At 37.0% G+C, this 19,030-nt stretch overlaps 1 long non-coding RNA gene across 1 annotated transcript in view; it reads right to left on the bottom strand.

The window, feature by feature from the left end:
- The window catches only part of LOC126081447 (uncharacterized), a 26,778-nt gene extending 23,972 nt beyond the window's left edge, over positions 1-2,806 (bottom strand). Inside the window, exon 1 of the long non-coding RNA XR_007518396.1 lies at positions 2,727-2,806. This is a non-coding gene — a long non-coding RNA (uncharacterized LOC126081447). The remainder of the gene's footprint in view (positions 1-2,726) is intronic.
- Between the last annotated feature and the right edge of the window lie 16,224 nt (positions 2,807-19,030).

Raw genomic sequence — 19,030 nt, 5'->3', positions numbered from 1 at the left:
ACTAACTGTTTAATGAGAAACTAGTTTGTTCTGTAAACTTTCATCTAAAGTGCAATGAATAAAAATAAAATAAAAAATTCCATTTCAGTGATAGGAGCCTGTTTCTCCATCGTGAACTAAGAATCCTATGGCTATTTCCAAGTATTCCCTCAAATAGAGCTAAAATCTGCATCCATATAACTTCCACTCACTTATCCTATTATATACTCTTCTAGAAATAGAAATTTAACAACTATGTAAGAATATCTTCATTTTAGGCAAGCACCTTCTGACTAGTACAGGGATTACTTCACTGGTTTTTAAATGGTGGAAATATTTGTGCATTTTATAAATAGAGACAGCGATATGTATGCAAGTTGCTAAGCTAGGCTTAAAGGACAAAAATGGGTCATAGGAAGGGTCTCTGCCTCCTCAGAACTCAAACAATAGTTGAACATTCAGGCTATATACAAAAGGATATTAAAATAAAAATAACAATATAAGTAGTGTGTGCAAAGATACAAAAAAGAAAGTAAATAAAACTAACTTAATTTTGGTTAAACACCTCAGAAAGTAGATCTGCTTCACTGAAACAAAGAAGACAGTTATTTAGATCCTAATCACTGTTCTCCAAACCTCTCATGACTGCAAAATTAGGTCAAAATCTGACTCCAGCATGCAATCTTTGGTATACACTCAGGTTGTCACAACAGGACAAAGGGAAGTGGGTTTGGAGAACCTATTCTAGGAAGAGCTATGACTGTGATTGCCCCAGGTATTTGTTTTAACAAGAAAAGTAGACATTGCAAAAGCATGTTTCGTTTGTGTACAATACAGCTTAAGAGTATATTATGCTGAAAGTGAACAGTGTATAACAGAAACCAAAGTTATGTGCTTTTTGTCGTGATGAGATATCAAAATAGTTAATGCATTCTTGTACACTAATGTTCTTTGTAGTAAGATGCACAGTAACCAAAAGGTGTAAACAACCCAAAAGTCTATCAACAGATAGACTAAATGTAGTATATGCATTCAGTGGAATGTTATTGAGTCATAAGGAGAAACGGATACATGCTACGATTTGGATGAACCTTGAAAACATTATGTTGAGTAAAATAAGTCAGACACAAAAGGACAAATGTTTTATGATTCCATTTAAATATATCTATCTATATATCTAGAATAGGTGGAAATATTTGTGCATATTTGAGACATCTGCCTATTGGTAGTTAATAGGTGTTGAGGGGAGAGGGGAATGAAGAGTTATTGCTTAAGGGGTTCTGAGTTTCTCTTTGCAGTGATGAAAATTTGGGAGAATGCACAATATGGTGTTAACACTGAAATACATGCTTAAAAATGGTTAAAATAAACTCATGAAAAGGTATACACACAAAAAGAAATACTCTTTGATGCTTATGAAGGAGGGGAGGGGTGGAGTTGGAAAAACACTGAATAGACGATAAACACTAGATAAGTGGTAACTTTGGTGAAGGCTAAGACAGTACACAATACTGGGGAAGCCAGGACAACTTGTCTAGGGCAAGGTCATGCAAGCTCCACAGATGCATCCAAACTCCCTGAGGAATCAAATTACTGGGCTGAGGGCTGGGGGGGACCATGGTCTTGGGAAACATCAAGCTCCATTGGCACAACACAGTTTATAAAGAAAATGTTCTCTACATTCTACTTTGGTGAGTAGCATCCTGGATCTTAAAAGCTTGTGAATGACTATCTAAAATACTCCACTGGTCTCACTCCATCTGGAACAAACCAAAGACACAAGGGAAATATTAGTCCAAAGGACTAGTGGACCACAAGCACTACAGCCTTCACCAGACTGAGTCTAGCACAAGTAGATGATGCCTGGCTACCACCACTGACCCTTCTGATAGGGATCACAATAGAGCATCCCAGATAGAGCTGGAGAAAAATGTAGAACAAAATTCTAACTCACACACATGCAATAAAAGTCAGACTTACTGGTCTGACAGAGACTGGAGAAGCCCCAAGAGTATACCCCCAGACACCCTTTTAGAGCAGTAATGAAGTCACTCCTGAGGTTCACCCTTCAGGCAAAGATTGGACAGGCCCATAAAACAAAATGGGACTAACTGGGCACACCAGCCCAGGGGCAAGGACAAGAAGGCAGGAGGGGGCAAGAAAGCTGGTAATAGGGAATCTGAGGTCAAGGAGGGGAGAGTGTTGGCATGTCACGGTGTTGGCAACCAATGTCACAAAACAATGTGTATACTAATCGTTTAATGAGAAGCTAGTTTGTTCTTTAAACCTTCATCTAAAGTACAATTTAAAAAAATAGTTAAAATGGAAAACTTTTTGTTATATATACCAAAAAAAAAAAAAAAATGTTGCTACAAGGTTTGACAAAGCAGCTAAGTCCATAGTTTACTTAAAGGTATAGTAGACTCTTCTAATACCCAATTTAGACCAAAAAAAAGTGGACTTAAAAAAAATAATAAAATAGGCATTGAAATCTAACTCCTACCAGCAATGTTTAGAATCTACATCATTCTTTTATTAGTCTTTATAGATTTGCTAAATACGTGTTTCTTTTTGGAAGTGTTCTATACACGATTTTTATTTTAAATAAACTTCTTAGGAAAATAGTCTTAGTCTGGGTTCCCTAGAGGAGCTAAACCAATGAAACATATATATAAATGTATATATTTACTTCAGGGGAATAAAAAAATCAGGGGAATAGCTCAAGCAATTGTGAGGAAGTGGCTTACACAGTTGTGGGTGTTGGCAAGTCTCAAATCCATGGGTCAAGCAACAGGCTGAAGATCTCTGCTGGCTCATGTGGTTGCAGGGCTGGGGAATCCAAAATCCACAGGTCAGGCGGCAGGCTGGAGGCCTTTGCTGGTTCATGGAGTTGAGGTACCTGGTGAATTCAAAATCTCCAGGTCAGGCAGCAGGCTGAAGTCTTCTGCAGGCTTAAGTCCTAAAAACTGGAGGTCAGGTGATCAGAGCAGTGCAGGTTTGAGAGAGAGAACAAGCCTTGCTGGAACATCCATTTATATACTGGAGGCAGGCCACATCCCCAAGGAAACTCCCCGTTCAACTGATTGACTGATAACATCAGATTACCTCATGATGATGATTACATTTTGTTATATTACGGAAGAGCACCCAGTCCAGTGTCTGCCAAACCACTAAGAATCATAGCCTAGCCAAGCTGACACATAATATTAATAACCATCACAGCAATACATTTTCTAGACATTTAAGTGAATTATGGGAAAAGAAAAATATGTGCCAAATCACCTCAGGCAGGAGAAAAATTAAAATTCATAACAATTGACTTATATAGACATAACCTCAAGTCATCAAAAGAAACCACTAGGTGTCTGTCAATAAATCCAAAGTTTGCAAGAAACCAAAATTTTGACTCCTCTCACCTGTATATTTTAGGAAAATACAGCTCATTACAAACTGGAAATGAGGTGTCTCACTGTGATTCACTCTTTTTTTTTCCATAGGAAATACAGGTTCTGAATATAATAAGAAACAACAAAACACAAGTTACTCTGCCTTTATAGAGGCTCTTATGTCTTTGAATTTACAGAGAATCAACAGAAATTGTTTCCCTCTTACTCCCAATACTAACCAACTTTTTTTACATCAGTTTGTACTTTTCCCACAACTACATGTCTGTATGCAATATACATACATATAAACAGTCATGTACAGCAATTATATACATATATACAGTCACACAATTAAAGTTCTCTCACATATACATATCCAAAGAACAGAGTAAACATACTAGACATAACCTTTCCTTTCTTTCTCAAACTTAAAACTAGCTATCGTCTCTTAAATTCCATTTTAAAAAACAGTCAAACATGAATGAAAAAATCCAGAATATGATTCCAGGCTCAAAACTTGGGCCCAAATATAATAGCCTAATATTTTAATATGTTTGCTATTGTTAGAGAAATATTCTTTAAAAATAAAATCCATTGTAAAAATGGGCATATCTTTTATTAACTTGCATTGTACAAATTATTCTTCCAACTCAATTGTTCACACTCTCCAAATTAATTTGATTCGAGAAATCCTCAAGAAATTCAGATTGATTTAGTCAAAATCTCATAAAATTTTAGGATTACTGTGCTGTTGGTTGCTATTTTAAGTTTGCTGTGCTGGTATTAACAAAGGATTCATTTCTAATTCTTTCTTAATAAAATAAAATATCAATCAGGTGTCACTTCCTTTTGAGTTAGACTATGCAACTACCTATTCCTAATTTTTAAACTTCCAGTGCTGTTCAATAACGATCTGATTGGTCGTCGTTCATCTCTGTCCAGTGTGCCACCCTACAAGGCGTCATTCACGGACAACACAGTTTACTTACTCTATTTTCTGTGTGGACAAATCCATTTGATACACAGCCAATGTCTTATTCCAGGAAGAGGAAAAGACATCAAGAGTTTCCATGGCAATTGGTTGATACAACTGAATTAGGCAGGAAACCTCTTCAGAACGCAAAGTCATTTTGCAAAACAGAGTGGCTTGAAATAACCAGGAAGTGTGTCACAGCAAAATGAAAGAAAAGGATATATGAATACTTCCATAATGTAAACTCACTAACCTTAAAATAAACAATTAAAAGCTTGTCTTTGTCCTACAAAAATAAACTCCCAGACAACTACCATCTCTAATTAAATCCTTTGTTCCAGTTGGTTTTAGTATTTTTTTTTAGTTCTTATCTCTTATGATCAACATCATGTAAGAATACAAATCCAGTTGTTTATGCAGCTAGAAAAAATGTTGTGTTATTGCTGTTAAATTTAGTTAATGGAATTGTGCAAACTTTATAAGCTATTCCTGTACCAGTGAGAGATCACAAGGGACAAACGATTTCTTTCAATGCAAGACAAAAGAATGAGTTCTTAGTTTAGAGAAAAGAATTGGATCTTTTAAAATAAGATTCTCCATAATAATTTAAAGCACGGATAGTTTAGGAAACATCATTCTAGTTCCTGAAGTTGGAATGGAATTTAATGCTTTCTCGTGTTGTGGTAAATCACAGGAAATTTATCCTGATGCCACATTCTGTTAGGGGAGCCATATACATTTCCCTTTCTAAACACCATTCATCAGTTCATCCTTTCCTGTTTCTAAATAAATGAACCTTAAATCTCTCTTTAAATAGTTACAAGGCACAGAACTGACACAAAGCATACATCTGGATAAAGGTTTAAAGAGTATGTTAATGAGGCTTGTGTTTACTAGCAGGGAGAAGAAAGACTGTAAATGAATTGTTCAGAAATGAAATTGGAAAATTTAGGGAAACGACAAATTTAGCTTTGTTTTTCTGTAAACAACTGCTCTACTTTCCGTGTTTCTGCTACCATACTGCATCTCAATATGAGACATATGAAATAGTGTATGCATGGAAAAGTAAATTCTGTCAGGTGGAAAGCACGCCTCATTTTTCTTGGATATTACGGTTCAGGTCTTGACTGACTAGAGCATGATCAACTCTATCAACTCATCTCTGCGCCACTTAGCCTGTCTGGGTCTTGGTAATAATTCAATTTGGGGAGAATTAGCTAGGAAATTATGCTAATATTTTTTGTTTTTAGGAGAAAAATGAATATAATGTAGACAGTTGATGGGTTTGGCAATGTGGTTAGAAACAGAAAAGGAGATTGAAGTGAGGACAATCATTTTTTTTCTTTTCTTTCCCCAAGTTACAGGCAAACTCACTGGCTTGGAGGGAGGAGGTAACTTGCCTGTAGTTGCAAAGCTAGTAAGAGACAAAATCAGGGTTTTAATATCTTCCATCTAGTTTCAAGAAAAAGCAGTGTAAAGGTATTGAGAGCCTATTATGTGCTCGCCACTATTCTTGGAAGTTTACACACATTCTCAAGATTCCTCACAACGTCCTAAATTGTAGGTAGTATTATTCCTCCTTTATAATTGAAGAACTGTGACCCTTCCACCCGTTGACCCTAAAATAGTTACTTTGTAGGCCTAAATTTAAACTCAAATCTGTTGGCAGCAAGATCCAACTTTTTCATTCACTATGCTATATTGGGGGCCCTGGTGGTGCAGCGGTTAAAAGCTACAGTAGTTCGAATCCACCAGCTGCTCCTTGGAAACCCTAGCTCCTTGGAAAACCTAGGGGGCAGTTCTACCCTGTCCTATAGAGTCTCTGTGAGTCGGAATCAACTAGACAGCAACAAGTTTGGTTTCGGGTTTACACTGTACTGCTAACTGAGAACTATCCATGTTGTATTCCAGAAATGTTAGCATCACAATAAATATTGATTAGCTCAACCCTCAATGACTTCAATATTTCAGCTATTGTGTTGATGTTTCCATCTTGAATTTATTCTGAGTTCCACATTGTAGAAGTGGTAATTAATGATTAATTTGTTACCAAATAACGTTCTGTTCTGACAACATAAATTCTGTCTTTGTATAAAAATATTATGAAATGAGAAGAAAGCAAGGTACAGCCCAAAGTTCTGTTTCTGATTTTTATCCATGGGTGATGAATATGATAGGATCCATGTAAATGTAACAAACAGCAGAGTATCCCATATGCAAACAGCTTATAGGAAAAGAATAGTCTATCTGAGATCACAGGCAAATGTGTACAGAATCAATACAGAATGGTAGAAAATGAAAGAAGTTTAATTTTTCAACTGTAATTTTTATTACCTAGTTCTGTGGCTTTCTACTGACAGGTAGCTTACTTAGAAGAAGAATGACTTCCCAAGACCAAAGCATTAAAAGAAAATGTAACCTAGTCAAAATTTCTCACAAGTTAATAATGCACAATAACACATAGCAACATAGTTAATTTCAAAGAAATAATTCCATACTCTGGGTGATTTTAAATCCTGAACTTGGAGGAGAAAAACTTTAATGACTGATGAAAATCAATAACCAACCAGAAATAGCTTAACTAGAAACCTATACTGGTGTTAAAAATAGAAAAGAAGTGTTAATCTCAGTGCTGCTTTTGTTAACCACTATATAAGAGGATGAGGGAGGAGGATAATGTTAGATAACCAAAAAAATTACTTGTCTAAAACTTGTATTATATAATATACATTAAAATCAATTTCTTCTTGGAAAGCATTGTGTTCATAAGTTTTTGTTATAAATCTTAAGGTTATTAAGCAATTTCTCCTCCATTTGTGCTTTTTACCATTTTCTTTTCCCCAAATTTTTGATTAACTGAATTATTAAATCATTATTTTTGCTAAGATAATTGATCTACTGTATCTTTGAATATGCCAGTCTAATACAAATTTTAGAACAGTAATAATTCTAATATAAATTTAATAATAGTTGTAGAATAATATTTATAATAAAATGATTGTTTTATGCTATGAAATTAGCTTACTTTTCTGCTAATCTAAGGGATAATTTAACAAAGTTATAAATGATTTTAGAGTTCATTTCATCAGCCCCTCATTTTATAATTGGTGTTCAGATTTAAATGTAATTTATATAATCTTTCTTGATATGAAGAAGTCCAACCTTTATCTCTAAAGGACAAAATGAATTGATGTTAGCAATACATTCTCACATTTTTGGTTTCATAGTAGAATTAAAAGGGTAGAAGAGGAAACAGATAGCCACAGCCAAGAGCATGAATTAATGTCTACTCTACCAGGAGTAAAACAGAATTGACCTAGTACACCAGGAATAACCAGCTACTCTCTTGGTAGTCTTAAGTCAATTAAGTTCCTCACATTTTCTATAGTACATTAGAGTTTCAAAAGAATTTTTCTTGTGTGTCATCTTTTAAAAATATCATCTGATCCTCAAAACAACTTAATGAAGTAAGAGTTACTGTCTCTGTTTTACAGATAAAGAAATTGAAGTCCACACAATTTACATGTCTTGCCCACCTCTCATAGCTAGGAAGAGCTAGATTGAATTTCCACTTTTTATCTACCCTTAAGTTACCTTTCTTTCTTCTCTAATAATATTTGGTAAAAGGAATGCCCAGCATAGGATGTATCACATAAACAGACTAGTTGCAGCCTCCATATAAGGCTAATACTCTTATTTTAGACAACAGGAAAACCACAGAAAGACAATTGCTTATAGTCTACAAGCCACTGTATCCTAATAATATCATTATAAACAATCTGATACAAAGCCTTAAAGGAAAACTCAAAATAAGTTTTATTCCAAAAAATTCACGCAGCTCATTTTACATTCCGCGTAAAAAATCTGGCTCATTTTCCCCACTACTCGCCTATCAGTTTGATGTACTGTGGTTGTTTGCATATTGCTGTGATGCTGGAAGCTATGTCACCAGTATTTCAAATACCAGCAGGGTTACCCATGGTGGATGGGATTCAGCAAATCTTCAAGACTAAGGCAGACTAGAAAGAATGACCTGGCAATCTACTTCTAAAAATATTGGCCAGTGAAAACTTTCTGAATAGCAACAGAACATTGTCTGATATAGCACCAGAAGATGAGCCTCTCAGGTTGAAAGACACTCAAAATACAACCAGGGAAGTGGTGCCTCCTCAAAGTAGCATCAACCTTAATGATGTGGATGGAGTCAAGCTTTTGGAACTTTCATTTGCTGATGTGACAAGACTCAAAATGTGAAGAAACAGCTACAAACATCCATTTAAATAATCAGAATATGGAATGTATGAAGTATGAAACTAGGAAAATTGGAAGTCGTCCAAAGTAAAATGGAAGACATAAAGATTGCTATCCTACACGTTAATAAGGTGAAATGGACTAGTATTGGCCATTTTGAATTAGACAATTATGTGGTCTACTATGCAGGGAATGACAAAATGAAGAAGAATGGCATCACTTTCACTGTCAAAAAAAAAAAAAAAACATTTCAAGGTCTATCCAGAAGTACAGCATTGTCAGTCATAAAATGTTCCTATATGCATACAAGGAAGATCAGCTAATATGACTATTATTCAAATTTACACACCAACTGCTGATGCCAAAGATGAAGAAATTAAAGATTTTTACCAACTTCTGCAGCCTGAAATTGATCGAACATGTAATCAAGATGCACTGATAATTACTAGTGATTGGAATGAGAAAGTGGGAAACAAAGAAGGCTCAGTAGTTGAAAAATATGACCTTGGTGATAAAAACAACACCAGACCACATAACACAATTTTGTAAGACCAAAAACTTATTCATTGCAAATACCCTTTTTACAACATAAACAGCAATGATACACATGGACCTCATCAGGTGGAATACACAGGAATCATATCGACTACCTCTGTGGGAAGAGACAATGGAGGAGTTCAGTATCATCAGTCAGGACAAGGCCAGGGGTCTACTGTGGAAAGCCCATCAATTGCTCATATGCAAGTCTAAGTTGAAGCTGAGGAAATTAAAACAAGTCTATGAGAGCCAAAATACGACCTTGATATATCTCACCTGAATTTAGATATCATCTCAGGAATGGATTTGACACATTGAACACTAATGACCAAACACCAGATAAGTTGTGGGGTGACATCATGGAAATCATACATGAAGAAAGCAGCAGGTCATTAAAAAGGCAGAAAGGAAAGAAAAGACCAAAGTGGATGTCAAAAGAGACTCTGAAATATGCTTTGGAACATAGAGTAGCTAAAGCAAATGGAAAAAATGATGAAGTAAAAGAGCTGAACAAAAGACTTCAAAGGGAAGCTCAAGAAAACAAAGAAAGTATTCTAATGAAATGTGCAAAGGCCTGGAGTTAGAAAGCCAAAAGGAAAGAACCTGCTCAGCATTTCTCAAACTGAAAGGGCTGAAGAAAAAATTAAAGCCTCGAGTTGCAATATTGAAGGATTCTATGGCCAAAATGTTGAAGGATGCAGGAAACATCAAAAGAAGATGGATAAACACAGATTCAGCGTACCAAAAAGATTTGGTTAACATTTAACCATTTCAAGAGGTATCATATGATCAAGAACCTGTAGTACAGAAGGAAGAAGTCCAAGCTGCACTGAGGGCATTGGCAAAAAACAAAGCTCTGGGAATTGACGGAATATCAATTGAAATGTTGCAACAAATGGATGCAGCACTGGAAGCCCTCACTCATCTATGCCAAGAACTTTGGAAGCCAGCTGTCTGACCAACCGAGTGTGAGATCCATATTTGTGCCCAAAGAAAAGTGATCCAGCAGAATGAAGAAATTATTGGACAACATTATTAATATCACATACCAGTAAAATCAGGCTGAAAACGATTCAAAAGCAGTTACAGCAGTACATCAACAGTAAACTGCCAGAAATTCAAGCCTGATTCAAAAGAGGACTGGAACAAGGGTTATTGCTGATGTCAGATAGATCACGGCTGAAAGTGGAGAATACCAGGAAGATGTTTATCTGTGTTTTATTGATTCTGCAAAGGCATTCGGCTGTGTAGATAATAACAAATTATGGATAACATTGTGAAGAATGGAGATTCCAGAACACTTAATTGTGCTCATGAGGAACCTATACATAGACTAAGAGGCAGTCGTTCGAACAGAACGATGGGATAGTGTGTGAATTAAAGTCAGAAAAGGTGTACATCAGGATTGTATCCTTTCACCATACTTATTCAATCTGTAGGGGCCCTGATGGCACCGTGGTTAAGAGTTCAGGCTGCTAACCAAAAGGTTGGCAGTTCAAATCCACCAGCCACTCCTTGGAAACCCTGGAGGCAGTTCTACTCTGTCCTATAGGATCACTATGAGTCAGAATCTACTCAATGGCAACGGGTTTGGTTTCTTTTTTATTATTATTCAACCTCTATGCTGAGCATATAATCCAAGAAGCTGGACTATATGAAGAAGCATGAAGCATCAGGATTGGAGTAAGACTAATGAACAACCTAGGATGTGCAGGTGACACAACTTTACTTGCTAAAAATGAAGAGGACTTGAAGCACTTACTGATGAACATCAAAGACCACAGCCTTCAGTATAGATTGCACCTCAACGTAAAGAAAAAAAAAATCCTCACAACTGGACCAATAAACAACATCATGATAAATGGAGAAATGGTTGAAGTTGTCGAGGCCTTTATTTTACTTGGATGTATAATCAATGCCCATGGAAGCACCCAAACCAAACCCATTGCCATCGAGTTGATTCCAACTCATGGCGACCCTACAGGACAGAGAAGAACTGCCCTCATAGAGCTTCAAAGGAGCACCCGATGGATTCAAATTGCCCACCTTTTGGTTAGCAGCCATAGCACTTAACCACTATGCCACCAGGTTTTCTGCCCCTGGAAGTAGCAGTCAAGAAATCAAACAACGTGTCACATTGGGTAAATCTGCTGCAAAAGACCTCTTTAAAGTATTAAAAAGTAAAGATGTCACTTTGAGAAACAAGATGTGCCTGACCGAAGCCATGGCATTTTCATCGCCTCATATGCATGTAAAAGCTGGACAGTGAATAAGAAAGACCAAAGAAGAGCTGATGCTTTAGAATTTTAGTGTTGGCAAAGAATATTGACTATACCATGGACTGCCAGTAGAATAAACAAATCTGTCTAGGAAGAAGTATAGCCGGAATACTCCTTGGAAGCGAGAATGGTGACACTTTGTCTCATGTACTTTGGACGTGTTATCAGGAGGGAGCAGTCCCTTGAAAAGAACATCATGCCTGGTAAAGTAGAAGGTCAGCAAAAAAAGAGGAAAACCCTCAGTGAGATGGATTGACATAGTGGCTGCAAGAGTAGGCTCAAATATAGCAACAATTGTGAGGGTAGTGCAGTACCATGCAGTGTTTCGCTCTGTCCTACATAGGGTCACTATGAGTCAGAACAGACTGGATGGCCCTTAAGAACAACCACAACTCATTTTACATAAATGGCTAATATACATATTAAATGGCTAATGAATAAAATAAAATTAATTGAAGTTTAGTCAAAGAAGTAAAAACTAACATAATACCATATCATTTTCCTTATCCAATGGGTAAAATAAGAAGAGATAATGTATTACCAATATTGTGTATAAGTAAGCCTATGGGCGGAAATGCATTACTTTATACCTTTCTGGTTATCTTTTTCCCAGTTAATGCCTTACAAATATCTATGCTCTAATTTGGAAATTCTCCTTTAAGAATTTACCCTAAGGAAATTTTCAGAGATACGTGCAATTTTTTAAATGAAAAAGAATTCATTACAACATTAGTCATGACAGCAAAAGATTTCAATACAACATAAATACTATCCAAAATTAGAGAGATGGTTAAATGAGTGCTGGTATTTTTACACAACGAAAGAGTACATAGTCATAAAAATAGTATTTCAAAGTTATTATTTACCTGAGAAATATTTATAATATGTTGTTATAAAATATACAGACACGTTCCAATTTTACAAAGCTAACATATTAATGCATATGCATCATATCAATGCATATATGTCATAGCACCAGGAGCTCTGGTAGCACAGTGGTAAGATCTCGGCAGCTAACCAAAAGTTCGGCAGTTCAAATCTACCAGGCGCTCCTTGAAAACTCTGTGGAGCAGTTCTACTCTGTCCTATAGGGTTGCTATGAGCTGGAATCAACTCAGTGGAAATGGGTTTGGGGTTTTTTGGTTTTTATATCATAGTAAAAACTAAAAGAAAAGAAAATGTCAAAGATACTTATCTCTGGGCAATAGGATTATGGGGGTTTTGTTCTGTAGTTTCAAAAATAAATATATATTACTTTTTAAATCTTAAAATGCTGATTCTTAAAATATCTTTAGCAACACAAGTTACTTGTTGCAGAGTATAGCAGCAAGAATAAAGCATAGAATGGGTGTCAGATGGTGGCATGGAAAAAAAACAATGAGAAAGTAAGTGGGGTCAGGCCAGCATATGCCAATGGGAAGAGTCGATGGAATATATTCCATTAGTTTTCCAACAACCAAGGTCCCAAACGATTAACTTGCTGAACTTCAAGGTTATTTGATTGAGATTAGAAGGTTGCCACAATGTTCCCACTGAAAAAAAGAGAAGTGGCTGACAGAGCCCCTCTTCCCATGGGTAGTCATGGGACTGTAGAGGCCAAGGAAGTGGAGTGAGGGAAGATTGCTGATTTCTCCTGAGAAAGAGACTTAGTGTCAGCAGCTTTTTCTCTAATTTCATTTTTTTAGCAAACCTCTCTCTCTCTCTCTTCCTGTCTCCTTTGGGACACTGTATACTGAGGAAAACATTTACAGCCTCTGCACTAAAATTTAAATAACTTGCCTTGCAATGTAAAAAGAGAAATTGGTTTTCACAAGAACAATTTAAGGTTGTACCTCAGACCAATGTGTAAAAATTACAGTTCACCTGGTTGATAATATAGGGCAAGGGCAGTGATGGTTCATGGTAGAATTCTCACCTTCCATGCAGGAGACCTGGGTTCAGATCCCAGCTAAAGCACCTCCAGTGCAGCCACCACTTGTCTGTCAATGGAGTCTTGTGTGTTGCTGTGATATTGAACAGGTTTCAGTGAAGCTGACAGACTAGGAAGAAAGGCCTGGCAGTCTAAGTCTGAAAATCAACCAATGAAAACCCTCTGGATCACAACAGTCTGATTGTATTGTGCATAGGGTTGCCATGAGTCAGGCAGGGGTTGATTCCACAGAAGCCAACAAGAAGAGTGATGTTATAGGAGGAATACTGGGAGTAGAAGAGAATAAGAGACTGGAGATTCGGAAAGAGTACAAATGCCTTCAGATTCCTAGAAGTTCAGGGAAGGCATCAGGAACTCCAGGCTTCCACCCTAACGTGATTAATGTCTACTCTTATGAGGAAAATTCATGGAAGCCTCATTCATCGGAAAACTTGGAATCCTTAAAAGCCCAGCCAGTGGGGTGGAGTCTGCCCTTGTACAGGGATAGAAATTGGATTCTCATCTCTCTCCTTTATCAGTGTAAATGGAAAAGGCAGTCAAGTTGCCTTCCTCTATTACTTTAATGGAGGTGTTTTCTGCAGGAGACAAGTCACAGGTGAGAACCAGGAGCCAAGAGTCAGGACTATCTATACCTATCTCTACATCCCACAGAAAACTGAAAATGCATATTTCCCTAATACTACACCAGAATAAGATTCTGTGGTACTTTGGAGACAAAATGACTCTAGATTTTGGTTGATTAAGACTTTCCTTCAGTCATATTTCAGCCAGATTTCCTTTTGGAGACACAGAAGCCTTCAGGATAATACTCTATTTACAATATAAATCTAATTATCCTTATTAGCTATTCTGTTTTTCTTGACAAATTAACATTTGATAGACTTTATAATTCTATTTAGAGACTTTGTTATGGGAAAAACAGCCCTCTACAAATTACTAAATTCCCTAAGCTTACCTCAGCCATAATTATTTGATACAAGGTACAGATTGCTTTGGTATTTCGGTAAATGGGATTAAGGTTTGTAGGATTCACTCATTAACAAGAAAATTGCTGAGGGCAAATGAGTTGAATCTAAGGCCCCTTTGAAATACTGAGTGGCCAGGAAATATTCACCCCGACGGACTGAAAAGTTCCTTTTGGCTTTTCTTTGTAGACCTCAGCTTTATAAGGATTATGTATTCTGATTTAGAAAAATTAAACTGGCTTTATTATCTTGGGCTACATCTATTTCAAAGCAGGGCTGAAACAGAAAGAATTCTAATGCCACTTCCTGTCTCCTTTGGTTAGCTCTCAAACTTCGGCAATGACCACAAGATAGATGGTGTAGATTATAAAGCACTAGCTAGTGTGGGCCACTGGATCCTGTTTCAGTTTGAAATAGCAAATTGCTACTAATCCAATTAAGAAAGTTCAGTGTCCCAGGTCACTGAAGGAAAATGTCTCTCAAGAGAGATTTGAACATGATAGAATTAAGGCATGATTTTTCTCAACTAAAATGTTTGTAGGCCTCCAAGTCAGATAAATAGAGATAACAAAAATCCACATATATGCATGAATGTGTTTGCAAGAAGTTTGCTAGAGCACTGGTTTCTCCACCATCTTATGAACAAACTAAGAGCATTTCTACATATGTATCCTTGTTTGTGTGGCTTTCCTGCCTGGAGTGTCTCTACTCTGTTTTCTCACTAGCTACACATATCCTGGTGGTGTCATGGTTAAGAGCTATGGCTGCTAACCAAAAAGTCAGCGGTTCGAATCTACTAGGTGCTTCTTGGAAACTCTATGGGGCAGTTCTACTCTGTCCTGTAGAGTCACTATGAGTCTGAATTGATTCGATGACCGTGAGTTTTTGTTTGTTTGTTTTTGACACATATCCAATCTTCTTTTTCCTTGCTATTCTCAAAAAGTGAGACTACAAAAAGTGAAGTATCCAATTTCTCATTCTCTCTTGCAGCTTGAGACACTGTGTGAGACACTGCTGGTCTATGAGATAGAGGTAGAATTTCATGAAAAGGGCCTCGGTTCCTGAGTTAAAGAAAAGGACTTGCCTTTACATTGTCCTCTTTTGCCAACCTTACAGATAAATTATCTCCTGCCGTGTAGAATGAAAAGAGTGACGAAATCTGGGACGTTGATGGTAAAACGAGTTGTTACACTCTTAAATTGCTGCACTATTTCAGGAGTTTCTACCTACCACTGGCCCTATCACGTGTAGTAAGCTGAATTATGCCCCTTTCCAAATGTCCATTTCCCCCAGAACTTGTATGTTACCTTACATGATAAAAGTGACTTCCTGATTAAATTAAGGATTTTCAGATGGGGAGATTATCCTGGATTATCCAGGTGGGCCCAATATAATCCCAAGGGTCCTTATAAGAGGAAGTTGGGAGGGTTAGAGTCAGAGACAGAGAGAAGATGTAAGGATGGATACAAGGTTCACAGAGGAAAGAAGATGCCAACCTCCTGGCTTTCAAAGAAAAAGAAGGGCCATGAACCAAGGAATGTAGTCTTCCTCTAGAAGCTGAAAAAGGGAAGGCCACAGATTCTCACCTAGAGTTTCCAGAAGGAGCACAGCCCTGCTGACATCATGATTTTAGCCCAGTGAAGCTGCTGCAGATTTCTGCTCTCCAGAATTGTAAGACAATAAATTTATATTGTTTTAAGCCACTCAGTGTATAGTTTGTCACAGCAGCAACAGGAAACTAATACATTATGTGAGACTCTCTATTCGTTTAAACTATCGTTAATCAGGTTCTGCGTTACTCATAAACATTCCTAACTGATGCAGCAAGTCTTTTGTTTTGCTGTGGAGAGCATTCTTGACTGGAAGACAGAAGGCTGTGTTTCTGGTCTTAGCTATGCCACTAGCTTACTTCGTGAACTTTAACAACATCAGTTTTCTTGTCCACACTCGGGGTACAAGATATTACATATTTTTCAGACTACTGCAAAGACTAATTGTGTCAGCATATGGGAATTAGCTGTGCAAGCTCTAAGTGCCATATAAATATCTGTGTTTTACTGTTTGTTTTAATTCAGGAAATTGAAATAGAGATGTCAGCATACTTAATATACCTGCCTCCATTCTCTGTTCTGGGTCTATGCAGACATAAGTGTTCAATCACAGACATGTTTTTCCCTAATATATCTGTAGCCCAGCATCCTTCTTAGGAAATGCTTCAGGCAACCACTACCATTCTATGGGTGTGAACACAGGCATATAAATCTGTTTACAATCCAAGATTACATGGTTTCTGAGATATGATCTATCTTTAACATGTTAATTACAGTATTATATCAATATGGATAATTACAAATGATTTCACACCTTATTGTATACCAAGTATTTAGTATACCATTGATGCTTAATTTAAGGGGTGTGTCTAGTTGAGGATTATTAGTACAAATTTTAAAATCAGCATGATGCTATTATTAATGTGTTTGTTCTGTGAATATGATATTCCAGTTTAATCAACAATTTAAAATTCAGAAAGTAATTATTATTCGCTTTAAACCATGCATACCTTACATTTATATTATTTGTTTTCAAGGTGCATACTGCTCCATGTACCCACTTTTCTTTCTTCTTCCCTTCAAGAATCTCACAAAAACACCAACAGAAAAACAAACACACACATGAGCTGAAACACACATAGACCCAATTCTTCAGAGTTCTTAAAGTCTAAAAGGAGCCCACATTACAAACAAATGTGTCATGGAGTATTTATTTAAATAAGTGAGATTAAACACATCCACAAGGAGAGAATATCGCAAAACATTTCTAGATTATGCTCTGTGCAGTACTGGAGATGATAAGGTCTAGGAACAAAGGTCAATCCAGCTGAACACTCTCTAAAATCATCTGAAGTTTAGAAATTACCAAAATGTTCAGCAGTTAGACGTGGTAGATCTCTATCCACTGGTATTTTTGTTAGGAACCCTCAAGTTGGTCCAACTCATAGCAACCCTATGTACAGAAAAACAAACTCTGCCTGGTGCTGCATCATCCTCTCAATTGTTCCTATATTTGAGCCCACTATTGCAGCCACTGTGTCGATCGATTTTGTGGAGGGTCTTCCTCTTTTTCACTAACCCTCTACTTTATCAAGCATAATGTCCTTCTCCAGGGACTGGTCCCTCCTGATAGCATGTCCAAAGCATGTGAGATGAGATTTCACCATCCTCGCTTCTAAGGAGAATTCTGAATGCACTTCTTGCAAGACAGATGAACAGTCCATTGTATATTCAATATTCTTCGTTAACACCATTATTCAACTGCATCAATTCTTCTTTGGTCTTCCTTCTTCATTGTCCAACTTTTGCATACATATGAGGTAGTTGAAAATACCATGACTTGGGTCAGGCGCACCTCAGTTCTCACAGTGACATCTTTGCTTTTTAGCACTTTAAAGAGGTGTTTTGGAACAGATTTGCCCAATGCAATATGTCATTTGATTTCTCAACTGCTGTTTCCATGGGCATTGATTGTGGATCCAAGTAAAATGAAATCCTTGACAACTTCAATCTTTTTTCTGTTTATAATGAGTTGCTTATTGGTTCAGTTGTGAGGATTTTTGTTTTCTTTAGATGGAAGTGCAATCCATACCGAATGCTGTAGCCTTTGATCTTCATCAGTAAATGCTTCAAGTCCTCTTCATTTTCAGCAAACAAGGTTGTGTCATTTGTGTATTGCAGGTTGTTAATGAGACTTCCTCCAATCCTAATGCCACATTCTTCTTCATATAGTCCAGTTTCTCGGATTATTTGCTCATCATACAGATTGAATAAATATGGTGAAAGGATACAACCCTGATGCACACCTTTCCTGATTTTAAACCATGCAATATCCCCTTGTTCTACTCAAACCACTGCCTCTTGGTCTATGTACAGGTTCCTCATGAGCACAAGTAAATGCTCAAAAATTCCATTCTTCATAATGTTATCCATAATTTGTTATGAGCCCCAGAGTCAAATGCCTTTGCATAGCCAATAAAACACAGGTAAACATCTTTCTGGTATTCTCTACTTTCAACCAAGATTCATCTGATATATCCCTCATTCCATGTCCTCTCCTGAATCCAGCTTGAATTTCTGGCAGTTCCCTGTCTATCAACTGCTGCAACCTTTTTTAAAAATTATCTTTAGCATAATCTTATTTGTGTGTGAAATTAGTGATATTGTTTGATAATTTTGGCATTCCATTGGATCATCTTTCTTTGACATGGGCACGAATATGGCCAGGTAGCTGTCTTCCAAATTTCTTGGTAGAGACTAGTGAGCCCCTCCAGCATTGCATCTGTTTGTTGAAACATCTCAATTGGTATTCCACCAGTTCCTGGAGACTTGTTTTTCACCAGTGCATTCACTGCAGCTTGGACTTCTTTCAGGACCTTTGGTTCTTGATCATATGCTACCTCCTGAAATGGTTGAACACTGACCAGTTCTTTTTGGTACAGTGATTCTGTGTGTTCCTTCCACCTTCTTTTGATGCTTCCTGGATTGTTCAATTTTTTTTTGCCTCCGTAATTCTTTAATATTTCATCTCAAGGCTTGAATTTTTTCTTCAGTTCTTTCAGCTTGAGAATCGCTAAGCCCGTTCTTGCCTTTTGGTTTTATAACTACAGGTCTTTGCACATTTCATTACAATACTTTCCTTTGTTCTCAAGCTGCCCTTTGAAACCTTCTGTTCAGCTC

Source organism: Elephas maximus, chromosome 8, assembly GCF_024166365.1.
Source record: "Elephas maximus indicus isolate mEleMax1 chromosome 8, mEleMax1 primary haplotype, whole genome shotgun sequence".
NCBI classification, from domain to species: domain Eukaryota; kingdom Metazoa; phylum Chordata; class Mammalia; order Proboscidea; family Elephantidae; genus Elephas; species Elephas maximus.
This window is presented reverse-complemented; position numbering and strand designations above follow the sequence as displayed.